The sequence below is a fragment of the Papio anubis genome, chromosome 18 (assembly GCF_008728515.1).
Source record: "Papio anubis isolate 15944 chromosome 18, Panubis1.0, whole genome shotgun sequence".
Taxonomy (NCBI): domain Eukaryota; kingdom Metazoa; phylum Chordata; class Mammalia; order Primates; family Cercopithecidae; genus Papio; species Papio anubis.
Window position 1 is genome coordinate 10162052 of NC_044993.1, and position 23437 is coordinate 10185488.

Below are 23437 nucleotides of genomic sequence, written 5' to 3' on the forward strand. Positions count from 1 at the left end.
AACTTAGAGGACAGGTCAATAGGTTCAGCAAACCACCATGGCACATGGATAACTATCTAACAAACCTGCACGTTCTGCACAAATATCCCTTTTCTTTTTAGAAGAAATAAAATAAAAATCCACAAACTAAGATAAATATTATTTTTATATTATATCCAAATATGCAAGCAATTCTGACAAGTTAATAAATAAAAGACATACTAAACAATGGGGGGAGGAAGGGGGAATAGTTCAATGACAAAGGAAATTCAAAGAAGAGAAAACCCAAACATTGGATAAAAATATTCCCAACGTTTTCCTTGTTGCCTTACAATGCCTTCTAGGACTTACAACAAACACCGGGGTCTGTCTCTAGACTCTGCTGTTTCTGTGGTCTACTGCTGATCTCTGTGACTTCATCACAATGTTTTGATACTCTAAACCTGTGCTGTCTGGTGATGGGTCACTACATGGGTCACATAGCTAGAGACTATCTCCTTGATTGTAGAAAGCTCTATTAGCAGCACAGCTTAAATGTATAAGTCTTTGTATCACTATAATGGAGCACGTCTCTCTCCTTTCTTTCTTTCTCCTCTTTAAAATTGCTTGGGCTCTTTACTTTTCCAAGTAAATTTTAGAATAAGTAATCAGGGAAATGTAAATTAAAACAACAATAATATTCCACTCTATGGCAACAAAAATGAATGCACTACATGCATCAAAATAGAGAGACCTGAACATAATGTGAATGTGTGAGAAGAGCAAGTTGCAAAGTGTGTGTGTGTGTGTGTGTGTGTGTAGGTGTGTAGGTGTGATGCCATGATACACTTTAGACAAATCTTAAAAACACACCAAAAAGTCATTCTGTTTATTATTCATGGATCATAATAATAGTGAATATATATTAAGCTTTTATTTTTTTCCAGGCTCTGCTCCAGACACTTTAAATGTATCAACATTTGATGATTGCACATAGAATTGATTTACTACCCTCTTTCCTATTTGACTGAGGCAGAGCAAAGTTAAGCAACCTCTTCCAGGTTACTCAGCTAGTTGGTGCAGAGTTGGAGCTGAGAGCCAGGCTGGCTTCCAAGTCTGTGCTCATAAGCACGGTGCCATCCTGGATTCAGACCAGACGACACCAGACATGCATAGGGCTGTTTCTAGACATGGAGAAAATATAATAGAAATGACCTTTGGGGCTTTACCTTCCATATAATATGTTTTAGAGAGAGAAAAAGAGAGAGAAGGGTCAGGGAGAGAGAAGGAGAATGGGAGAGCCAAAGAAAAGATAGGGGAAAATGTTAAAATTGGTCAGATCAGATTGGCCAGTACATGGGATCTATCGCTTTCTGTTTGAGTAAAACATATAATATTTTTTAAATTAATAAATTAAAAAACAATGGGTATATTAATGGGTGACATAAGGCTTCCCAGACTTGCTTTTGCTCTGCAATTTGCTAACTAGACTTCTATGTTGCCAAGAGTCACCCCTCCCGGTTTGCAGAGTGAGATGTGGAAGTTGAAGGGTTTTTGAGGGGCAGCTGAGAGGGACACAGAACCAGAAGAAAGGAGAGATGGCAGGCGAGATTGTTGGGGTACACCAAAGGGAGGAAGCAGCAGCTGCAGGAGGAGTGGGGTCGTGGATATTTACGAGAGACTTCCAGAAACCCTATAGTGTTTGATGTAACCCTCTCTTCCATTTCCCCAGGAAAGCTTCAGTCAAAGCTACACTACTTTCCATTTCTTCAGCAGTCAGATTATGGTTTTCTTTTGGCACGTGGAGAAAAGTTGAGACTTGCCTCAGAGGGACCATGGCCTGGACAGCTGACCAAGTGGGTGCAGTCATGCTCAGGGTCTATATCCACATAAAGTGACTCTTCTGGGTACTTAGCAGGCCTCTACTCTGGCATCACTGCATCCCAAGGAGGTCTCTTCTTACCCGAGGCTTTCTGTCATCTGATGAGCTGGGTGCTCAGGCTTCATGCCCATGTCACCACACTCCAGTGGCTGCCAGGTAGCCGCCCCGCCCCAGCATCGTGGCAGAGAGGCTCTTTGGCTGTCGCGCTGATGCCCGCTCACCTGTGGGGCTTCTTGCACAATTGCTGTCCTGGGAGCAGACAGGTGGGAGTGGCAAGGTGGGGCCCACACGGGCAGGTCTGGGGAAGCTTAACCATATGAATGGCAGACACCCGCCAGGCCTCCAGGAGCTGGGGAGCTGGGCTGCTGCAGGACCAGCGGGAAGGTGGGAAGGCAGGATAGATAATGTGGTCGTGAAAGGGCCTTTGGAGGGAGGTCCTTGGTGCATCTTCTGCCTGCTGTGAGCAAAGGACCCAGCCCCAGCCTGCTGATTTATGGCTTCTCTTTTGTGAGCTCATCAGTGATTTTGGAGCAGGTTCATAAGAAACAAATGCCCTGTAAAGGCACAGTCTAGCTCTGGCTCTGCCACAGCCTCTCCTGGGAGTGAAAGGAGGTTTCCCATTCCTGGGGTGTGGTTGGCCTGCACTCCCCTGCACACCAACAGCAGGCCTCATGCCGCTTTGCAGAAGCCAGAGACGGAGCTGCATGGCTCGGCTTCCACACGTGCCAACATGCTGTTTACAAGGCGAGAAGCTCTGGAGGAAAATGATAAGATGTTGTTTTTTAGGATATTTTGCAATTTCATTAAGCCCTGTGAGCCTCACTGAGGAATGCATCACTGTGAAAGCTTCCAGACCTTACCGGACAGGGATTTGGGGCCAGCTGAGAGGTGATACCGCCTGTCATCATTTGTTCTTTCTTCTGCCTGGGCCACCTGCTCCCGGATACCTCTGTACCCAAACTCGAAGCTTTGTCTCATCCTGCAAGAGGCAGGATCATCTAACCCACAGAACACAGACTCTGGGTCAGATGAAATTCGGTGAGGACTTGTCTTAGTTCAGGTCCTCGGTCCTTACATTTTCTGGGCTTCAATCTATTTGTCAGAATGGAAGCCCTCCCTGCTTTGACGAATTTCTAAAACTGGAAATAAAAGTATCTTCATGTAATTAGTCTTCCTCATTAAATCTGTTGAGGACAATCGATGATACTAGTTAATTTCCAGTTCTTATAGTAGTCCACATATTGTACAATCAACCATGAATTGTTCATATCAGTTTGTTTTATATAGTCATGATTAATGAAATTATTGTAGATATGCACATGTGTTTTTAAAGTCACTTCTGTCTCAAAAACAAATATGTAAAGAAAGAAATGAACTACACACACACACACACACACATCAAGTAGTACTGTGGCAAAATAAATAGACTCTAGACAGACGGACCTGGGTCCCTCTGGTCTTGCTAACATATCTTGACTTTGTGATCTTGGGCAAGTTGATTAACCTCTCTGAATCTGCTTTTGTTTATTTTGGAGACAGTATGCACAGTGGTTAAGGGCTTTGACTCTGGAAGCAGATGATCTAGGTCTGAATCTCAGATCCATTACACATTCACCTATGTGTGCCTCAGTTTCCCCAGCTGTAAAATGCAAATGAGACTAGTACTCATCCCATAGAGATGCTGTGAGGAACAAATGAGCTAATGAAAAGTCACATGATATAAAGGGCTTAAATGGCTGCCCAACACATCGTTATTAAAATGACAGCAAAATGGGAATGATAATGAATAATAATGGAATCTACTTCAGAGGGTTGTGGTGAAGACGAGATGAGATAACGCACGTGAAGCACATAGCTCAGAGCCTGACACCCAGGTGCTGGCTACAATGGGAGCTGTCATGGCTGTTATTTTTCCTTCGGGGCAAGAAGCAGAGAAGTTGGACTGCGCACAGGTCAGGCTGCACACTCCTGTGGTGTCCTGAGATCCATTCACAATTCTACAGCACCAGGATCTAGGGATATGCGGGGGACGGTGGAGACAGAAGGGTGGGAAGAGAGGTGATAGTGTCCCGGGAGAAGGGTTCAGAGAAGGCCAGGCTCTGGCACAGAGAGAAGTTTCAGAGGCCGCAGACAGCAGCTACCTGGAAGGCTGTGCTTAGGCTGCACCCAGTGCAGGACCATTTTGCTGATCTCCCTCCTGCTGCCAAATGTTCTAACCAGAGCTCTTTGATCCGCTGCCAGGCTTTGGGTAATGGAGCCAAGGTGTGTCTGGATTCATGCAAGGCCCTCGGGTGAGGGCCTGTCGATCCCGACAGCCATGCCAGCGCAGGGCCAAGAGAGAATGTCCTGGAAGGGTGGGGATGGGTTGGGCTGCCTGAACCCTCCCACCCCAGGAAGGCAAAAGACATAGATCACTGGCAGCAAGGGGCTGCCAGTTCTGGTGCTTCTACTCTCCACAGCGGCCACAGGAGCCCGCACCAGGAGTGGGAGGAGCAACATTCCAGAAGCTGGTAATGATGCACCTGGGTGGGTCCCCGTGACCACCTAGTACAAACCTCCCATTGCCAGGATGAGAAAGCTAAGGCCGGAAAAGGTCAGGGAATTTTCCCAACGTCCACTTTAAGGGAGGGCAGACCTTTTAGTGACTTTATAGTTTCATTTCTCAACCTTAGCACTGCTGTTATTTGGGGCTACATAATTATTTGTGGTGGGGTCCGTCTCATGTATTATAGGATATTGAGTAGCATCCCTGACCTCGACCTCCTAGATGCCAAAAACACTCGGCAAACAAAAATGGGGTGACCAACAAAAATGTCTCCATGCATGGCCCAGTGTCTCCTGGGTGCAAACTCAGGCCCCAGATGAAAACCAGTCTCTTGGTGAATGGGACGCTAGAGCAACATTAATTGAGGACCAACTGCATCCCAACGGTCTACGCTAGCCATGCACATGCATTATCCTGTTTAACACTGACAACTATCTAAGGAATAAACTTTATGTTTCCATTTCTATCTATGCAGCTTCTCTCTGCATCGATGCAGAAACGGTGCCTGCCAGAGTAATGATCCCGCCGAGGGCACCTGGCTACAGTTTGCAGAGCTGGACTGAAGAATGGCTGACATAGCCAGCTGCAGTGGCTCACGCCTGTAATCCCAACACTTTAGGAGGCCAAAGCAGGAGGATCGCTTGGAGTCACGAGTTCAAGACCAGCCTGAGCAACATGGCAAGATCCCATCTCTATGAAAAATACAATAATAAGCAGGGCATGGTGGCACATGTCCCAGTTGCTTGGGAAGCTGAGGTAGAAGGATCATTTGAGCCCAGGAGGCCAGGAGGCAAGACTGCAGTGAGCCATGATTATGCCACTGCACTCCAGCCTGGGCAGCAAAAGGAGACCTTGTCTTAAGAAAAAAAAAAAAAAAAAAGAATATAGAATGGATGATATAGACTTTATTGTTTACTGGGTGGTTGTGGTGGGGGCAGGCGTTAGTTCTGTTCTTCTTTCTCTCAATACCCTTACAATGTCCCTGCTTCAAAAGAGATCCCATACTATGCCTGCTACCCCAAGTCCTGAGTCAGAATTCAAAAGCAAATATGGTAGGATGATAAGAGAGAAAGGACTTAGGCAGCAGGAGAGCTGTGATTGGTGGAAGGGGCAGGCAGGAAGAGTTTGGGTTTGGAGACACTGGTTACTGAGTCAGAACTCCAGCTCTGTCATTACCTGTGTGACTTTGGGCAAGTTACATGTGAGTGTCGGAGCTTCCATTTCATTTGCCAAATAATTGGGATCATAATACACACACTGTAGAGTTGTTAGGATGTCACGAGAGAATGCACAGAAGTAAGTACTCCCGAACTGAGCTATTATCTACCTCAAAGGATGACTGGAGAAATAGAAAAGGGATATAAAGAACACAGCAAAGATGCTTCATAAAAGGTAATTATTATTATTGTTACCAAAACCCTTTGAAATTGGCTATTCATTTTCTGAAAGCCACTCAAAGATTCTGTTCCTATCGCAGAAGAATTGGATAAATGACTTCTTTGATAAACTAGCTTTTCACCTAGGGGATCTGGTTTACTGATCCTACCCAGATTAAAATGACTGAAAATCAATTTGATTTGACAGCTGTGGAAAAAGCGAAATGCATGTACTAACTGTCAAGCCACGCAGCTCCTCGGTGCGGATACAAAGCAAGGCACAGAAAGGGTCCTGCTTGCTGGGATCTTGCTGCCTGGTCACCCATCACGGCTGATAAGATCTGACCTCCTTCCTACTTCACTGATGCCCCATGGGCCAGCAAATGCCCACCAATGTCCAGGCACTGAGGTTCTCGCCTGTTTCTCTGCTTCTGGGGTCTGGCCTTGCAGACTCACCCCAGACCTGCAAACTCTTTCAAAAGGGTTCTTTGTTCCTATGTAGCATCCATAGCAACCACTCAAAAGGCAGAACTGACTGGGTTCTGAGAGCTACAGCTGCAAGAAAGATGAAGGAAGGTGAAAGGAATCCCGCCACCTGCTCCTTGCCACAAGAATAGATGACTCCAGCCCCTGCTCCCTTTTGACTTCCCCTCCATTGAACCCCCATTTCTGGATTCCCATCCATATTCTTCCAGGTCTCAAATGCTCCAGGCATGTCCAACTGCCAAACTCCTGAAATGATACATCCTCTGAAGTCACAAGGCATAGATCAGGCCACTGGAGGCCTCCTCTGACCCCAGGAAAGGCCCCTGGGGTCCTCAAGCCTCAGTTTCCATGTTTGTCAAGTGGGGAGAAGAAAGCAGCATTAGCACTGTCTGCCTCATGGTGCTACTGTAAGAATCAGGTGGTAGGTTGAAGGCAGAGGGACTTCCTAAGCTGGGTGTGTCTGCAAATGGGAGTTGGGGAGTATTAGCCACGTTCTAGAGCACTGCGAATGTGCTCCTTGTAGGAGTAGAGACGCTACCTGTGGACCTCATTTTCATTGTCATTTTTCCATGTGTTCTGATTTTCTCCTATTTGCCACAGAGAGGGATGGGGTTCTCACTGGGTCAACTCCATAGAGGGCTGTTCTCCCTGAGCTTTTAGCATAAGTAACCCAGGACCCAAGTGAGGAATTTGGGTGTTTAGAGGTCCTCCTTATGGATTTATTTTGAACTAGCTGCTAAAAATAAGCATTAATCATCATGAAATAAGTAAACTGTGGGCTGCCTCCCCTGCAGCCTGCCATATGGAGTTGCCCCTGTTAGAAGCAGCATCTTCTCACAGCAATACCTGCCCCTGGAGAAAGACATCTGCCATTTGCCTTTTTTTATTTGTTTGTTTTGTTCTCTCTCTCTATCTTTATATACCATCAGCTTCTTTCCTAATCAATAAGCTTCATGGACCATCTACTATTTTCTCAGTTTGAGCTATTCTGCTTATTTTTTTTAAGTACAAACAACCTGGAATGCCTACATACTACTTAGCCTATATTTTAAGCCAGATCCTTCTAAACATGCCCTCCAAGGTTGGTGAATATTCATTCAACCAGTTTTATTTACACAAAAAGAGAGGCTTGTTTAATTTATAGGGGTATGGATTGTAACTATCTGTCTCCACCCTAGAAAAAATGCTGTCCTAGACAGCCCTGGACAAGTTGCTCAACTGTGTTTCAAGAAAGTGCTAGTTACTTGTCATTTATTGAGAATACCCTTTGTGTGAAGAAAATGGAAAGCATGCTAGGCATTGTGGGTAATATCTTATTTAGTCATCAGCACCTCCTCCAACAGTTAGGTAGTCCAACAGTTAGGTATATGTCCCATTTTACAGGTGAGGAAAATGAGAGTAGGAGGGATGAGACAAGTTGCTCAGAACCACAAGCTCATAAGTAAGAGCCAGGGTGCAAATCAAGGCCTTCAACCCACTTTCCAGGAGGCCTGCTGATTAACTCACAACGCTCTCCTACAAAAGGCTTGTGGGCTAGGTGCTGGTATTGTTCTCACTTTACAGAGGAGGGAGTGAGCTTGGAGGGCCTTGGGTGTGATGAGTTGAGTAAGGAGAGATGAAAGATGCTCTCGAACCTCAGCACACAGTGTGGTGGGCGGATAGATTTTCACCAAGTTTGGAAGGTAAGAGTCTGGGATGGTTTTACTTAAACTATAGGATGTGGTGTACATGTGAAATAGATCTTTGGTGCCAAGGGTGGGGGCTCCAAGAAATAATCACACCTAGGACCACCCACCCTCTCAGCAACAGAAGAACACTTTGTGTCTGATTATGCATAAGATTGTTTAATTAATTGCTTTTTATCCCCTGTCACAGTATTCCACCTTCACGAAGTGTCTTTCATCTTGGATCTCCAAAACAGGAGTAAAAGCTGTAATTAGTTGTAATGACTATTGTGTTTTTAATAGTTACCTGCTATAATGTCCATTTGACAGATGAAGGGGCTGAGGCTTTGGGTCAGAGGATGATAGGCTAAATGCGGAGATCCAAGATGGAAGCTAGCCAAGTCCCTCCCACCCTGGAGAGTGGGGGTCCCGGGAGCCCCTCAGGAAGCCTTGATATGTCATAGAACAAGAAGTGCCATAGATGGTTTGAGTCTGTCTCCTCCTGCCTTTGGGCAGGGCTCAAGATTCTTCCTGAATTGAGAAAAATAGTCAACTTGCCATGGCATTTTAAATCAGGTATAATTTGTCCATTCCACTATGAAACAGAAGGGGGTTTAAGATTCAATATCCTACTGCTCCATGTACCAACCTCAATTTGCTCTTGATTCATGATAAATTCTAAATCACAATCACCTTTTAGAGAGAGAGAGAGAAAGAGAGAGAGTGTATGTATGTGTGTATGCAGGGACAGGTAGAGTAGGTTGAGGTTTGGGGGGAAAAAATGAGGAATTTTCTCCTATTTCCAACCCTAAAAGAGCAAGATCCTCAATGCAACCCTGTTAGTTAAACAAGAGACACAAAGGATTTGTCCAAAGTCATTACTGGTAAATGACAGAGCCAGGATTCAAACCAAAGGGCTTCTTCTAAAACTACAGCGGTATGTGCAAATGGGGAAGAGAGGAACCCTGGCTGAGTAGCCATTTTGGGGGAAGTCAGGAAGTGGAAACTCACACTTTGGGAAGAAAAAAAAGCCCTCAGCAAAAAAATCAAGGTGTCCTCTTTGGAGCAAACTAATAAGAAAATTTTAATAACCAGATGGTTTGTCATGGGAGTAGATCTATGGTCTCTTGACCTGTCTTCAGTTCTACTCCTAGATACGTACTCTAGAAAAACTCTTATTCACATGCATTGAAAAACATGTACAAGAATATCATACAGTTGTATTAAGTTGGTACAAACATAATGGCGGTTTCTGCCATTACTTTCAATGGCAAAAACCACCATTATGTTTGGACCAAGCTAATATTTGTAAATAAACAAATACACAAAAACTAGGTAACCAGAAATGACCCCAATATCTATCAATAGGACAATGAATAAATGGAATAGAACACTACCTAGCAGGGAAAATAAATGAACTACACACAGGTACATGCACCAACATAAATGAAACCTAGAAATCTAACACAGAGAGGAAAAATCAGGTGATACCAGATAATATAAAATATGGTGACATTTTTACCAAGTTAAAAACAAGCCACACATGTACACTTACAGTTCAGAGATAATTACCTGAAAAATACAACTTTTAAAAAAAGCCAGAGAATGGTAAACATAAAATTTAGGATAGTTTAACTCGATGAGCAAAAGAGAAAGGGCTTGGGAGAGAAGGTTCACCGATACTGGTTTATGGTTCTTGAAACATTGTTTTCCAGGTTGCTTATATACAGTTTCATGACTTACATGTAGATTGCATATATAATTGTAATGTCTCAAAATACATATTTCAAGAGAGAAGTTTCCTAGACCAAATGGCCCAAAGGCAAACTGTTTTATTCAGTGAAAATAGATAAACACGAACCCAAGAAAAGCACAAGGAATATGATATATTTGTGGGGAGTGTTGAGGGGCATCAGGGGGAGCTTGGGAAGAGGAGAAAAATGAGAAAAAAGTAGGAAAGCTTGGAGAATAATTGTGTGTGTGTGTGTGTATGTGTATGTGTCTTGATTTTATTTCTCCTTTCTCCATAAGATACTTTCAGTTGCTGATGATCTCTTCTTACACCCTGTAAAATATCTGGTTAAGGACTGATGGAAAAAGGGAGAAAATATAGACCCACCCTCCCCAGGACATAATGCTTGTCCACCATCAGGCTGATGAATGCACAGGTTGGAGGGAGAACTAAACTTGGAGTCAGAGACCCCAGGGTCTCATTCCTACTCGAAAAGTGTGACCAGGTGGGGGTATTCATGCCCTCCAATAAATGGGGCATCTAGTGATAAAATGTATGTGAGATCAAGTTGTAAGCTGTAAAACGTTATGTTTATATAAAGGTCATGGTGAATTCACTAGACCCAGGACCTAAATTTGTGTGCTTCTGCAGATAAAGACCCTAGCCTTAATTTGCTGAGTCTATTCTCCATTTCGTACAAGTCCCATTTTGCTATATTTAGACACATCTTTTTTGCTTTGAAAATCAGAGTTTGAAAGAGATGGAAATAATCCTCCCCAAACATTATGACTGAAGCTGTATCACAAAATATTATAAGGAAAAGTGAAAAGAAAACTGTCTGGATATCACACAGATCTATTAGTGAATATCTTAAAACACTTACGTTTGGATTGTAGGCTTCATGCGATATTGAATTTTTACATGAATTAGACAACCAGTAAGAACACTTTAATAATTAATAATAATAATAATAGCAGTATTGTTTGGTAATGTCAAGAGTGTGCCACACACACACTGAGAAACTCCCTATTTATTTTCAAAGCAGTATTTTCAGGTCACTATCATGACCCATTTGCCAGTGGGGATTGGCAAGCACAGAAAGTTAAACCAACTTGCCCAAGAACACTTAGCAATTAGAAAGTGGCTAGGCTGAGATTTCAACCTCAGTAGGTCTGCAGATAAAGCCACTCACATTATAGCCAGGTCCTGATATGTAATTTCCAAAGATTTAACAGCCAGGAGAATGTGCCAGCCAAGCTGAGAATAACCTTATTTTATGAAGGACTTCAATTTATTTAACACATTCACCTACTCAGAGCAATGGATAAGCATTTGGGAGCAGCCAGCCTTCAGCTCCTGCTCTAAGAAGGGAGGGCCACAAAGCCAGGGGTGGAAGGAAAAAGCTAACCCATCCTGATTCCAACTGCCAAGCCACATAGCTCCGTCCAGATATCCAGAGCTGCTACTATTGGCACAGGGTGTTCAAAAGCTGATGGGGCCTTAAAGGGAATGGATCTCACATTCTTGCATCCATTGCCTTCCCTCAGCAAGTCCTCTGGGCTCCCTTTGAGCTTATTTCCAGGGCTGCTGCTAAGGGACATGCACTGGTACCCCTCCAAACCAGGCTTGGGCTAAGGCGCTGACCACACCACTTTTTGCTGGGTCCACAGCAGGCAGCCTTGGAAACCGGGACTTCTAGTAGGCACCTCATTGATGGGGAAGCTGTAATAGAGAGCAGACGACGTTGCTAAGGTCAAACAGCCTTCAGGAGGCCAGAAAAGCAGTGGGAGAGCGACCGTCTGCTGTGAAGCTCATGACCTTTATAATACCACATGCAATCCCTACAAGGCAAGGGTTCTAAACTGGGGGAAACTGGGTTCTCAGCCTGGGGAGTTTTGGTCATCATAGCTCTGGTGGGCAGTGCTCCTGATGTCTGGTTTGTAGAGGCCAGAGACGCTGCTCCACATCTTTCAACACATAGGTCAGTCCCTGGCCCCAACACAGACACACCACAAAGAACTATCCTCCCCCAAATGTCAGGAGTGCCAAGGTTGAGAAACCTTGGCTACGTTGCTGTTAAAGAAACAGAAATGGGAGAAAGTAAAGTACACCACAGGAAAGGGGGCCTAGTGATAGCAACTCGCCTGTATTTTAAGGACCCAGGCACTGGCCAAACTGACCCTTAGCAAATCTCTCTCATCCTCTATGCAGGATTGTTTGAAATGCCCAGAGACAGCAGAGAATACCATTCCCCATCTTATATCTCTTTCACAAGAGGTCTATAGCTTTGAAGAACTGCCAAAGATAGGGAGGTAGAGGCTGGGGGGGCAAAGACGGGAGTGGAAGGGATTATTATTATTGTTATTATTATTATTATTTTCTAGATACACAGAGTAACTACGGACAGAGCAACACTGAGAGCACCAGGTTGAATCTTTAGGGGAACACTCTGCTTCCCAAGAATCACATCTCAGTGTCCAAAGAGAACAGGGAAACGTGTCTGTGAAGGGTTAAGTTTGCATCTTCTCTTGCTGGCGTGTCTCCCAGGCTAAATGAAGGCTGTTTCATCTCACATGGATATGAAAGACAAAGTGTGCAGATTGAAAACATCTGTACACCGAGTGAATGGACCACATGTCCATGGTGCCATGCCGGGGTTTAGCTAGATCAGTGCCCTTTTTGTTTGACTTTGGAAGAGCAACATAAATAAATACAGTAGGTTCCGTTTAAACAAAGAACTCTGATCAATAGAGGTTTGTATAGCTTACGACCTCCAACCATAAACAGAAATTCGAGGTAAAAATCCACAAATCCCAGATCAATTACCAGATTATTTACCCTCTTGCACCGCTAATGTTCCAATCTGCCTTGCATATTAAATAGCCAGGGAGGAAAAGGATTTATGTTGCAGAGAAGAGGGAAGCGTGCATGGATTTATTAGCCGTGGTAATCAAAGCGTGTGCCATACGTTTTCTATATAAACACGGCTGGGGTGTTTGTGCAAATCAGCTAAGATGAATTTTAAATTCCAAGACTTTTCAGCCAATGTTACCAGTAGCTTTAATAATCTTTTTCTATTTTTCAAATGGGCGTTAACCATCTGCCACAAAACTGTTGCTGCATTGCGGTCTACCATAAACGAAAGTACCTGTTTTGCGGGGCTCTTGGACGGGGGTATCAGGAGATAGAGGCTTCAATCCTTGTTATGCTCCTCGGTTGCTGTGAATCTTTGAGAAAATCCCTGCCCTGTGTTGCTCTGGGCTCATTTTCCTAGGTGTAAACTTAGGCTTCTACCCCCAAGCACTGTGCCTGATGTTACAAACCAGCACTGTACCTGGGGCAAGTTGTATCATCTTTTGAAGTCTCTGTTTTGTCATCTGTGAAATAGAAAAAAAAAAAAAGCAGCGCTGTTTACCTGCTGGAATTGTGATTAGAAGTAAGTAAGATGCAACATATAAATGTATAGCTCACATCGGGACTACAGGAAGCACCGCTCCCCAGGCAGGAGCTACCGTTGTTCTTCTCATCACCTTTATTATCAGTGTTCCTTCTCTGAGGTCCTGAATTTCAGCATATTCATGATGATTTGGAATGGGCCCTCTGAGTCAAGGACTTGGGGGAGCAGCTGGAATGAAGGAATGGAGAACTGTTAGGGAGAGGAGTATGTAGTGCCTGTAGAGAGGGAGAAGGAGAATTTTTTTTTATTAAGTCACCCTGAAGACCCCAGCAAGGAAAGGCCATGGGAGCCTGCAGACCACTCCACGTCCACTCCCACCTATCCACAGAGATCTTCTGGCTTGGATATTTGTTCATCAGTACCTATAGATCTACTCCCTGCAAAGAAATAGCTTGGGCGCCCCACCCATTACAACCCTCTATGGGATGCTGGCATCAGAGAACACAATTTCCGCCCCACCCACTACACTGTAAGTCCCCCTGAGGGCTAGGGACCGTGGTCATCTCATTCACGTCTGATCTCCAGTCCTTAACCCCATGAGGGACTCACAGTACATCTCAGTTTACATTTGTCACACAAATGTGTTCTCTGGGATGCCCAGGAATGTCTCCTTTCTCTATCCCAGATTGTAGACTCCAACCTTCTCCTCTTATAGTCAGACCTCCTCATTACTGCCCTACTCTGGCCTCCCAAGCCAATCATGGAGAAAATGCTAGGATATACCCTATTCTCTGTTTCTCTTCCATACACCCATAATCGTAGGAATGACAGAGAAAGCAATCTGTGCCCAGCCGTGTTGAGAGCTTGACATATATAGACTCATAAATTCACATAGCAACACCATTTTTTCCACATTTTACAAATAGAGGGAATGAGTGCTAAGGAGATTATTCACAGGCTGCCAAGAGGCTGATAGGAATCCACACGAGGTCTGCTTGACTCAACTCTTAGGCCAGTGGCTCTCGAGCTTGGATAGCATCAGAATCACTTGGAAGGCTTGCTAGAACACAGTTTCCTGGGCCCTATTTCAGAATTCCTGATTCAGTGGGTCTAGGGCAAGGCCTGAGAATGTACATTTCCAACAAGTTAGGTAGTGATGCTGCCACTGCAGCTGCCCGGGAATGACTCTTTGAGAAATACTAAAACCATCGTCCAATGGGAGACAAGTTCAATGATTGACTATTTTTGCTTTTTTTCGTCTTGCATTTTGAAAGAACCAAGTTATTTTCTAATCGTGTTCTACAATTCATCCTCAAGTATGACACTAAAAGTGAAATTCTTATTAACCAAGCGTTGTGATCTTCTCCAGAATCAAGGACAGGATAGTGAAGAAATTTCTTGTAACTTAACTAAGAGGTCTAATTACAGCAGAGGTTAACCAACCTTTAAAACAAATAAAGAAATAAATAGCAGAGGTTAGCCAACCTTTAAAAGAAATGCAGTTTCTTGAGTTGTAATTATTCTACATATTATAAAATGTGGAAAGTTATGGGGTGGGGGAAGGAGGACTAGAGGCTTGCATTCCTTAGTAATGAACTACAGAAGTAGTAAAAGCCCAAGTTAGAGTATTTTTTCCAATCTTTTACTCAATAACTATCCTGTCTCCAAAGTATCACAAATTCCAAATTAGCAGTGTGTGGATTCATGAAATCCATTCATTTCTCCATTCATGCATCCCACAAACATTTATTGAAGCCTCCATTCCATGCCAGCCATCTGCTGGGTGCCTGGCCAGGGGAGGGACACGGAGAGTAGGCAGTTCTGGGATGTTGATGTTAAGAGAAATAAGATACAGGCCATATCCTCGAAGAGCTCACAGGACAGTGGAAGGTAAAAGTCATAAAGCAGATGTGTGAGACTGCGCATGTGAGTGGAAAGTTGGATAAGGGGTTTCCAGACAAAGGAAACAGTGTATATTGATGGAAGCTGTAGTGGACTGTGTTGGTGCTACAACCAAATCCTCTGTTCCAGGCCATACCATTCATTCCCTAGTTGCTGTGCTGACTGCTAAGGGCTCCATGTTACCTCTTCTTAGCCAGCTAGAGCCACTTGCCAAGGAGGTCACAGCATCCCCCTGCCCAGAAGGCAGTCCATTGACTGACTGTTTAACACAGGACTACTTCAGGGTAAGAGTCCTCTCCCAGCTGGACCAATTATTTGATGTAATTCTTACTCCAGAGCTTTTGCTAACATTGAGCTAGAGCTAGACTACAGTGGAGGCCACATACTTGTTTAGCCCCTGCCCTGACCTCTTCTTCTCCGTAGCTTCTTTCCTACTGAAAGCACACCCTCAATAAATCATGTACCTCAACCTAGCTCAGTCTCTGCTTCCACAAAGGAGGTATAGTGGCTAACTGCATGGCCTCTGGAGCCACATATCTGCTTTTGTCATCCTGGGTCTGACACTTGCTAGTTGTAGGATTCCAGGTAAGTTACTCATCCTTGACTAGAGTTACCAATAGGAACCCAATAGAAAAGATGCATATATTTACCAGTAGGTACAGCAGGTGGGTCCCCCAATCCCCATCTTTTCTTTCCCCATCCCTTTTAAGGAGCACCATTGTGTCTATGAACGTGTACACACATGTACACACACACACACAGGCACACAAACCAGCCAAAATAAAAAACAACAGGATCAACCAAGTGGCTTGAGGACACACCACATGGATGCCCTCTCCCTAAAGACTTAAAATTTAGACTCTGAAGTGCATTCTGAATCTGATCTAGTATTTTGTAACTCTCTGAAATGTCCATCCTGGCCTTCAATCAATGTACTCTCGGAGAGGCCTCTAAGACCCATCTGTGTCAGTTTAAAGGCTTTTAGAAACAGGTAGTAAAAACAGCCGGGCATGGTGGCTCACGCCTGTAATCCCAGCACTTTGGGAGGCCGAGGTGGGTGGATCACGAGGTCAGGATCTTGAGACCACCTTTGCTAAAACGGTGAAACCCCGTCACTATTAAAACAATACAAAAAATTAGCCAGGCATGGTGGCAGGCGCCTGTAGTCCCAGCTAGGCGGGAGGCTGAGACAAGAGAATGGCATGAACCCAGGAGGTGGAGCTTGCAGTGAGAGGAGATGCGTCACTGCACTCCAACCTGGGCGACAGAGCGATACTCCATCTCAAAAAAAAATACAAAAATAAAAAAATAAAAACAAACTAGCTTAAGCAACAGGATAAGACATTTTTTTGGTATCACACATACTGTCCAGAACTAGGGCAGATTCCAGGACTAGCTGATTCAGTGGTCAATGATGTCAGCAAACCCTTGGACTTTTTTCCATTTTTCTACACTGTTATCACCAGTGTTGGCATGTGTTACCCTCACGACGTGACAATGAGGAGCCCTGAACTTCTGTGTTCCCACTTGTGAGCTACAGTCCTTTCTTTTCATCTTTATGACCTATCCTAGGTCATGTGTCCACTCTGAACCAATAACAGTTAGCAAGAAAATGCCATGGTCTGCTCAGATTAAACAAATCAAGGCTTGCCCCTAGAGCTGGGGATGGACAGGAGGCAATACAGCAGCTTGACTGAGGAGCCAGAACACAGGGACTCAAATCATGCCTGTGACACTTACTAGTTATATGGCTTTGGACATATCATTGATTTATCTGTTTCCTTATCTGTATAATAGATATAGCAAGATGCCAACTTTGCAGGGTTGTTCTGATGATTAAATGAGTTAATAGATGCCAGGCACTGTGAACACTACTTGGCCATGCACATGGCATGCACAAATGTTAGCTGTCACACTATTGTGTTGTGTCTGAACAAAACTGGGTGCTGACCCTGCAATCCCATTACTGGGTATATACCCAAAGGGTTGTGAATCATTCTACCATAAAGACACATGCACACGTATGTTTATTGCAGCACTATTTACAATACCAAAGACTTGGAATCAACCCAAATGCCATCAATGATAGCCTGGATAAAGAAAATGTGGCACATATACACCATGGAATACTACGCAGCCATAAAAAAGAATGAGTTTATGTCCTTTTCAGGGACATGGATGAAGCTGGAAACCATTATCCTCAGAAAAATAACACAGGAACAGAAAACCAAACACCACATGTTCTCATTCATAAGTGGGAGTCGAACGATGAGAGCACATGGAGACAGGGAGGGGAACATCACACACCGGGCCTGTCGGGAGGTGGGGGGCAAGGGGAGGGAGAGCACTAGGACAAACACCCAATGAGTGTGGGGCTTAAAATCTAGATGACGGGTTGACAGGTGCAGCAAATCACCATGGCACATGTATACCTATGTAACAAACCTGCACATTCAACACATGTATCCCAGAACTTAAAGTAATATAATAATAATTTTAAAAGCCCTGGGTGCCAATACGAAAGACAGGACAGCACATGTTAGCTAGGTGACTGGCAGTGTCTGCTGTGCTATCTCCTGTTCAGCTCAGCATTCTGAGTCCAAACATCCTGACCATGTGGATAAGGTTTAAAAACCACTTTGTTTCTGAGATGGTTCTTGGCATTCAAAGTACCACCAAGCATTTGGAAATTGTAGCCTTGAGCCCTACTCTCAGTAACATTATCTCTCACCTGAGCTCCACCTGTAGCCCATCATTACGTTTCTCTTGAGTTTGGGTGGGGGTGTCAGCTCCAGGAGACGCTACCTCATAACAGGGGTGCCGGGACCCACCTGTCTGCTCCTCTTTCAGGGATGTGCCACCATGAAGAGGTTGTACTGGGCAGGCCCGGTTTGGTTTCAGAATCTATGAGAAGACAGACTGAGCTAATCATATGGTGCCATGATAGGCCCTGAAGAGAGAAACCCTTTCACTCTGGAGCTGTAGAGGCAGGAGTCAGCATCAGGCTGCCCCAGAAGAATGTTAGAGACAAGAAACGTCAGAACTGATTAATTATGGAGATAAAAGTATCAAGAGATGGTGGAAGTACTTCCTGGTGAGGCTGTTTGTAATGCCCAGTTTAGTTCACTGTCCGTAGCAATCCTCAAGCTGGGGAACTGTGCATGGGGACACTGGAATGGGTTTGAGACGGTTGCTGAATTCCTTACTAATATACGTGTGTATGTGTGCCTAGGTATCTGGACTTTGCTAGTAGAAAGAAAGGCTTCCAAGGGACTCTCAAATTTGGGATGTCCAAAAGAGGTTGAAATCTACCGCACTGGAGTGATCTCCCCACATAAGGAAATTAACCACCTCACTTCTGTGTTCATTTATAGATGACTTCTCACCTTCAACAAGGATATGTTAGCAAGTTAGGTATCTCAGGTCCAATAACCCACCAACCAGAAGTCAAGGAAGCTCACTGCTAGGCACCAACATGGGTCTATGTTTTGCATAAGGGAGAATATTAGTGAGACACCTGATTTATGTGGCCACCCAGAGTCCCGTTTCTCACTCAGGAAGGCTCAGGATTCTACCCACAAGTCACCTGGAATAGCTACTCAGGTGTGGTGGCCTGGGCATCAGAGTCCCTTACCAGCTCACACCCAGATAAATACAGACATGGATACTGCATATTTAGGAAATTTATTCGTAATTTGGCACAGTAATTTTATAACTACCTAATCTAATAGTTTTTAAATGGGACTTGTATTTTGTATGTCTTGTAGGTTTCATTTTTTTCTAATTATGTTGGTTGTATTTTATAAAATTATTATTAGTCTAAAGTGCATACAAAATTGTTTTTTAAAAAAACTAGTCTTTATATAGTTTGGGAAGGATTAACCCAAGGAATCTTCACCAGCTTCCGGGTTCCCACTCCCACATCTGTTGGCCGCTGTGTGGGGTACAGCGGATAGATGAGCCTGAAGTAGAAATGCAAACGTGAAATTTCTTTAAAGGCTCCTATTAACTTGAAAAGTCATAGAACTTGCATCTCATTCCAAAATATATCAAGTTTTGTGTTAATATAAAAATCAAGGTGTTTTTTTTTTTTCATTTGTTTATTTTCCTTCAAGATGTCAAACAAAATTTTAACTCCAAGAAGATGCACAAAGAGTTGTTAGTTAGTTGGTTAGCTACCTAGTTAGTTAGTTAGTTAGTTAATTACTTTTGCTCTGCAGTTTTAAGTGCGTTTAGAGACATCACCATACCCTTCTGGGGAATGGCAGTATTTGTTATTTTGTGAAACAGCTTTGCAGAAGATATACAACAGCATTTAGGTCTCAATTTCAGATTTAAAAGTAACTTACACTCTTATAATATAGCAGTCAGTGTAGCCTTAATATATAAGAGCAAACTCTTATATAGCGTTTATTATGTGCTAGGGAATGTTATAGGCGCCTCTTCTACATCAGCTCATATAGTCCTGAAAGCACTCCTTTGAGACAGGTGCTATTAATATTATTGCCATTTTATAGGTGCAATACTGATGCACAGGGATGCTAATTCTCTTGCCCAAGGTCGCACAACTAGTAAGTACGTGGTAGAGCTCAGATTTCCACCCAAGCAGCCTGGGTCCTGTTCTTGCTTAGACACTGGACTGAACTTCCTGTAGCCTTCCAAATGGGGCAATCTCAGAGGCTGTGTCAATTCAGTAAACTACTAGCTGCATGAAGATAATGCATTTGACTGAGGACCAAAGACTTATAGGGAAGCCACAGTTACACACGGTTCTATGCTAGACTTTGCTTGGATTAAATTGATTAGGTTCTGAAAATGCAAAATAACTTTTAATGCACATTTTGCTCCACATTCTGCTACCTAAGTGATAGTCTCGAGTTGAGTTGAAGTGGAGAAGAATTGTGTTTGGGACTGTCCAGATCAAGGCACCCTGGCTAGAGCAATTTGCTGGAAAATTTGGGGGCAATTTTATAGCCACAAGTAGACCCCATCAATTCCACTACATTTTTTGGCCATACCTTATTTAGTCATGGCTGTAAAGATTCAGCCTTTGTGAATTATCCACACGCCAACCCACATCAGCATTCGATTTGGTGTTTCACGCATCCCATTTGGTTTTGAAATTAGTTGAAGAGGATGCTATTTAGGGGCCATGTGAAAAAATATATAATCTGTCTTGTGCTTACGAAAAAAAAAATTGCTGTGTTCTGATTAACTACACGTGACGCTGAGATATATCCCTGTGAAAATGACCTCCATTTGCAGCCTGATTTTGATTTGCAGGCTGTGGAATTAAATTCCACCTCATTGGTTTTATGTTTCTCTCATCGTTTGTCCATTCATTCACCAAATATTTATTGAGCACCAACTATAGCCAGACCCAATGCTAGGTGCTTGTGTGGAAGAAGAGGCGGAGACTATTCAATGATGAATAAGACACAGTCTCTGCCCTTGTGAAGTTCATGGTTTTGTTAGAAAGACAGATATATACCCATATAATGATAGTGCAGGGTATGTACAAATACCAGGCCAACACCTATCACAGATCCCAAATTAATTCATTGTCTAATAGCTTGGTTACTTTGGTTAAGGAAAATACCAGTTTACACTGCCTGCGCGTTAGTAACTGAACTATTATTTATTATTTGTCTACCCTGAAAATCGAAATAATTGGATGCCTGTAAGGCTGACTTCAGGATGTTGAGTACAAGTGGTAACATTTGTCTACTTGATATACTCATGTCAGAAACAAAGCCAATAAGCAAAGACCAGGAAGCATTTCTCTAATGCACCTGCATTTACCCCATTTGCCCCCAACTTCACAAAACACTTCTATATCTATAACAGAATTGCCTTGTGGCAACAGTCTCTGAAGATGCGCATTCTCATCTAGGGAGAAGTTAAGTGACTTGTCTAAGGCCACCCACCTAGTTGACGGTAGAAGAGAGCCCCTGAACTAAGTCTTCTTATTCCAAGAACTGTGTCCTTTCTGGTTCGTCGTGCCATCCTAATCATTTATTGAACACCTATTGTACATTCAGTGTTAGACTCACTGTATGATTGGACGGCATGATTTTAATATCCAGATGCTGCGACTTCTAGGTCACCTGGCCAGTCATTTTATGAATGTTGGTTAAGAGGCTATTCTATACCCAAGACAGGAGTGGCCTGTTACATTACCACTCGTGATGAACCCATTAAGGAAAAGCAGAAGCTTCCAGAGCTAGCTCTCTGTGGTGCACTCAGAGCGCTTCCTTGCCTTCCCGGCCTCACAACTTTAATGTTTTCCTTCATTTATTAACCCAAATGATTCTCTGGAGCCATGGGGGATGGTCAAACAAGATAAAATAAAACAAAGAAACACCAACTTTATTTTTTTCCCTTTTTTTGTTACTGGTTTTGACTTAAATGGAAAACTCAACTCAGCTTTTTGAAAGTCAGAGTGGCCTTTGTGTTTGGAAATTAACTTTTTACATCCCCCAGGGGGTAGTTATTACTCACTGGATACTTTTAAATTTAAATGTGATCAATTAATTGATGGTAAAAATTATATTATGTAAATGCAAATTCAGAATTGAGTTTGGTGTTCACAGTGGCCTGAAAACATTTTAAAAGGTCAGGTTAGGCCTGAGGAAATTGGAAGTTTTAGTTCCTGCTATTAAAAAAGAGAAAAAAAGAACAAAAGAAAGAAAAAATGAGTTTGCAACAAACTCGGTAATGAAGACCAGAATTTTTTTTTCTTTTCTTTTTGACAATGTTATCACAATCTGTTATCGCAATCTAACTGTACCATGGAAACTTCAATGTAAAGGAATCAGGCGAGCTTTTTTGTTCAACTCTTTTTGTTAGAAATCCTACTCTACAAGCCTTATCAAGCTTATAAAGCTCATAAACACTGGAACCCCAAACAACTTCAGAAGATAGAAAGACAAAACCTGGGAGAGAAAAAAAATAAAAAAGAATGGTGATAAAATGAAATTGAAGAGGGTTACACAAAAGACTCTGGAGCCATTAATTTTTATAGCTGATGCAGCTACTAATATTTTATGAGGTTTGGAAATATGAGTATAAAAAGCACCCTAATATCTGCCCTTGTTCTCTTTCTGTTGTTGTTGTGATACAAAGATAAGCCCCTCGTATTTGTACCTTGAAGATGGCCTTATTACAGTTAAATATTCCTATGGCAGAAAATGTTCTGTTTCATTGGAATCTTTCCAAGTCAATGTTTTCATTTTTGTTTAGTTTGATTTTCCACCTTTTCCAACGGAAATTCATGGACTCCTTTATGTGCCATTTCTTTCCCATGTTCTTTTTTTTTTTATTTCTTTCTTTTAACTTATCAGATCTTATTTCCAGTTAAATTGCAGCAGGGTTTATGTTTACTAGCTTTCCTGGACCGTACTGCGTGCGATGTCTCCATTTAAATGTAGATTTTGACTTTACACTGGGGAGGTAGGTGAGAACCTTTCTGCTGCAGAATTAACATCAAGGTGAAAATATAAACTCAAAATAGATGCTATGTTTCCATAAGTAAAGCTGCGTAAGTCCAGTTTGAGTATTCTGAGCCATTTATTCACAAGTTCCCTTGTACTCCACAGGGGAAAACATTGTACAAGTCAGATCTATATATTTATTGAGGCCACAACACAAAACTTTAGGTCAAGGAAATCAAATGCTGAAGGGTAGCCCAGAAACTATTATAGACACTCATCCAAATGCAGTGTGGGGGGGCTCTACCCATGACCTTTGGAATTAATGATAAATAGGACTAAGAGGGTACATTTAATAACTGTTCACATCTCTTTTCCTTGTTCAGGAGCCAGTTGCACTATGAAGAAATGGAATACAAAATATGTACTCTAAATAAAGCTTAATCAAGTGCAGAAAATAATGCATTTTGAATCATAGCCCCAACCCACACACATTTTTTTTAGATTAACTGTGGTAGATATCTATGAAATTCATTTTAAAGACAAAAAAAAATAACATTTTGCCCTCTGTCTTTTGCCCCATTTTATTGATAGCCCATTAAAGAGGGCAGGGAGAGAAATTAACTATCCATATTTACATCTAGATAACTTATACAGTGTTTTTTCTCAGCTATTCATGGACCAACCCTATTCCCAAATGATGTAGATGTGGAGCTTTTAGCACCATCCAAATAACTTAGTGAAAAAAGTATGTAACTTTGTTGAGAGCTCTCCCAAAAACCTGCACCATTGAGCCTATAAGTAAAATTGTCCTTATAGAAGCATATATTTTGATTGAGTTTATCAAAAATGTAGTGCCCTACTTCTCCTAATGCCTCAAGTAGAACCCTAATCATTACATGGGGAAATGTTTTCCAACCTAACTTATAAAGGATATTAGTCCATTGCCATGGCCAAAACCATGTGGTCTAAAACCACTGTGTGTCCTCTGGACTCCAGTTTGCCCATCTGTAAGCTGAGAATAATAGTAGTACTTATACCATGAGCTATTTGAAGAATAATGTC

At 42.8% G+C, this 23437-nt stretch overlaps 1 long non-coding RNA gene across 2 annotated transcripts in view; it reads right to left on the reverse strand.

Moving 5' to 3' along the window:
* Positions 1-5282: 5282 nt before the first annotated feature.
* LOC103880566 overlaps positions 5283-23437 on the reverse strand; it is a 76130-nt gene continuing 57975 nt past the window's right edge. For both annotated transcript variants that reach the window (XR_002519318.2, XR_002519317.2), the window contains 2 exons: positions 13115-13268; positions 5283-13020 (listed from right to left, as the gene is read on the reverse strand). This is a non-coding gene — a long non-coding RNA (uncharacterized LOC103880566). The remainder of the gene's footprint in view (positions 13021-13114; positions 13269-23437) is intronic.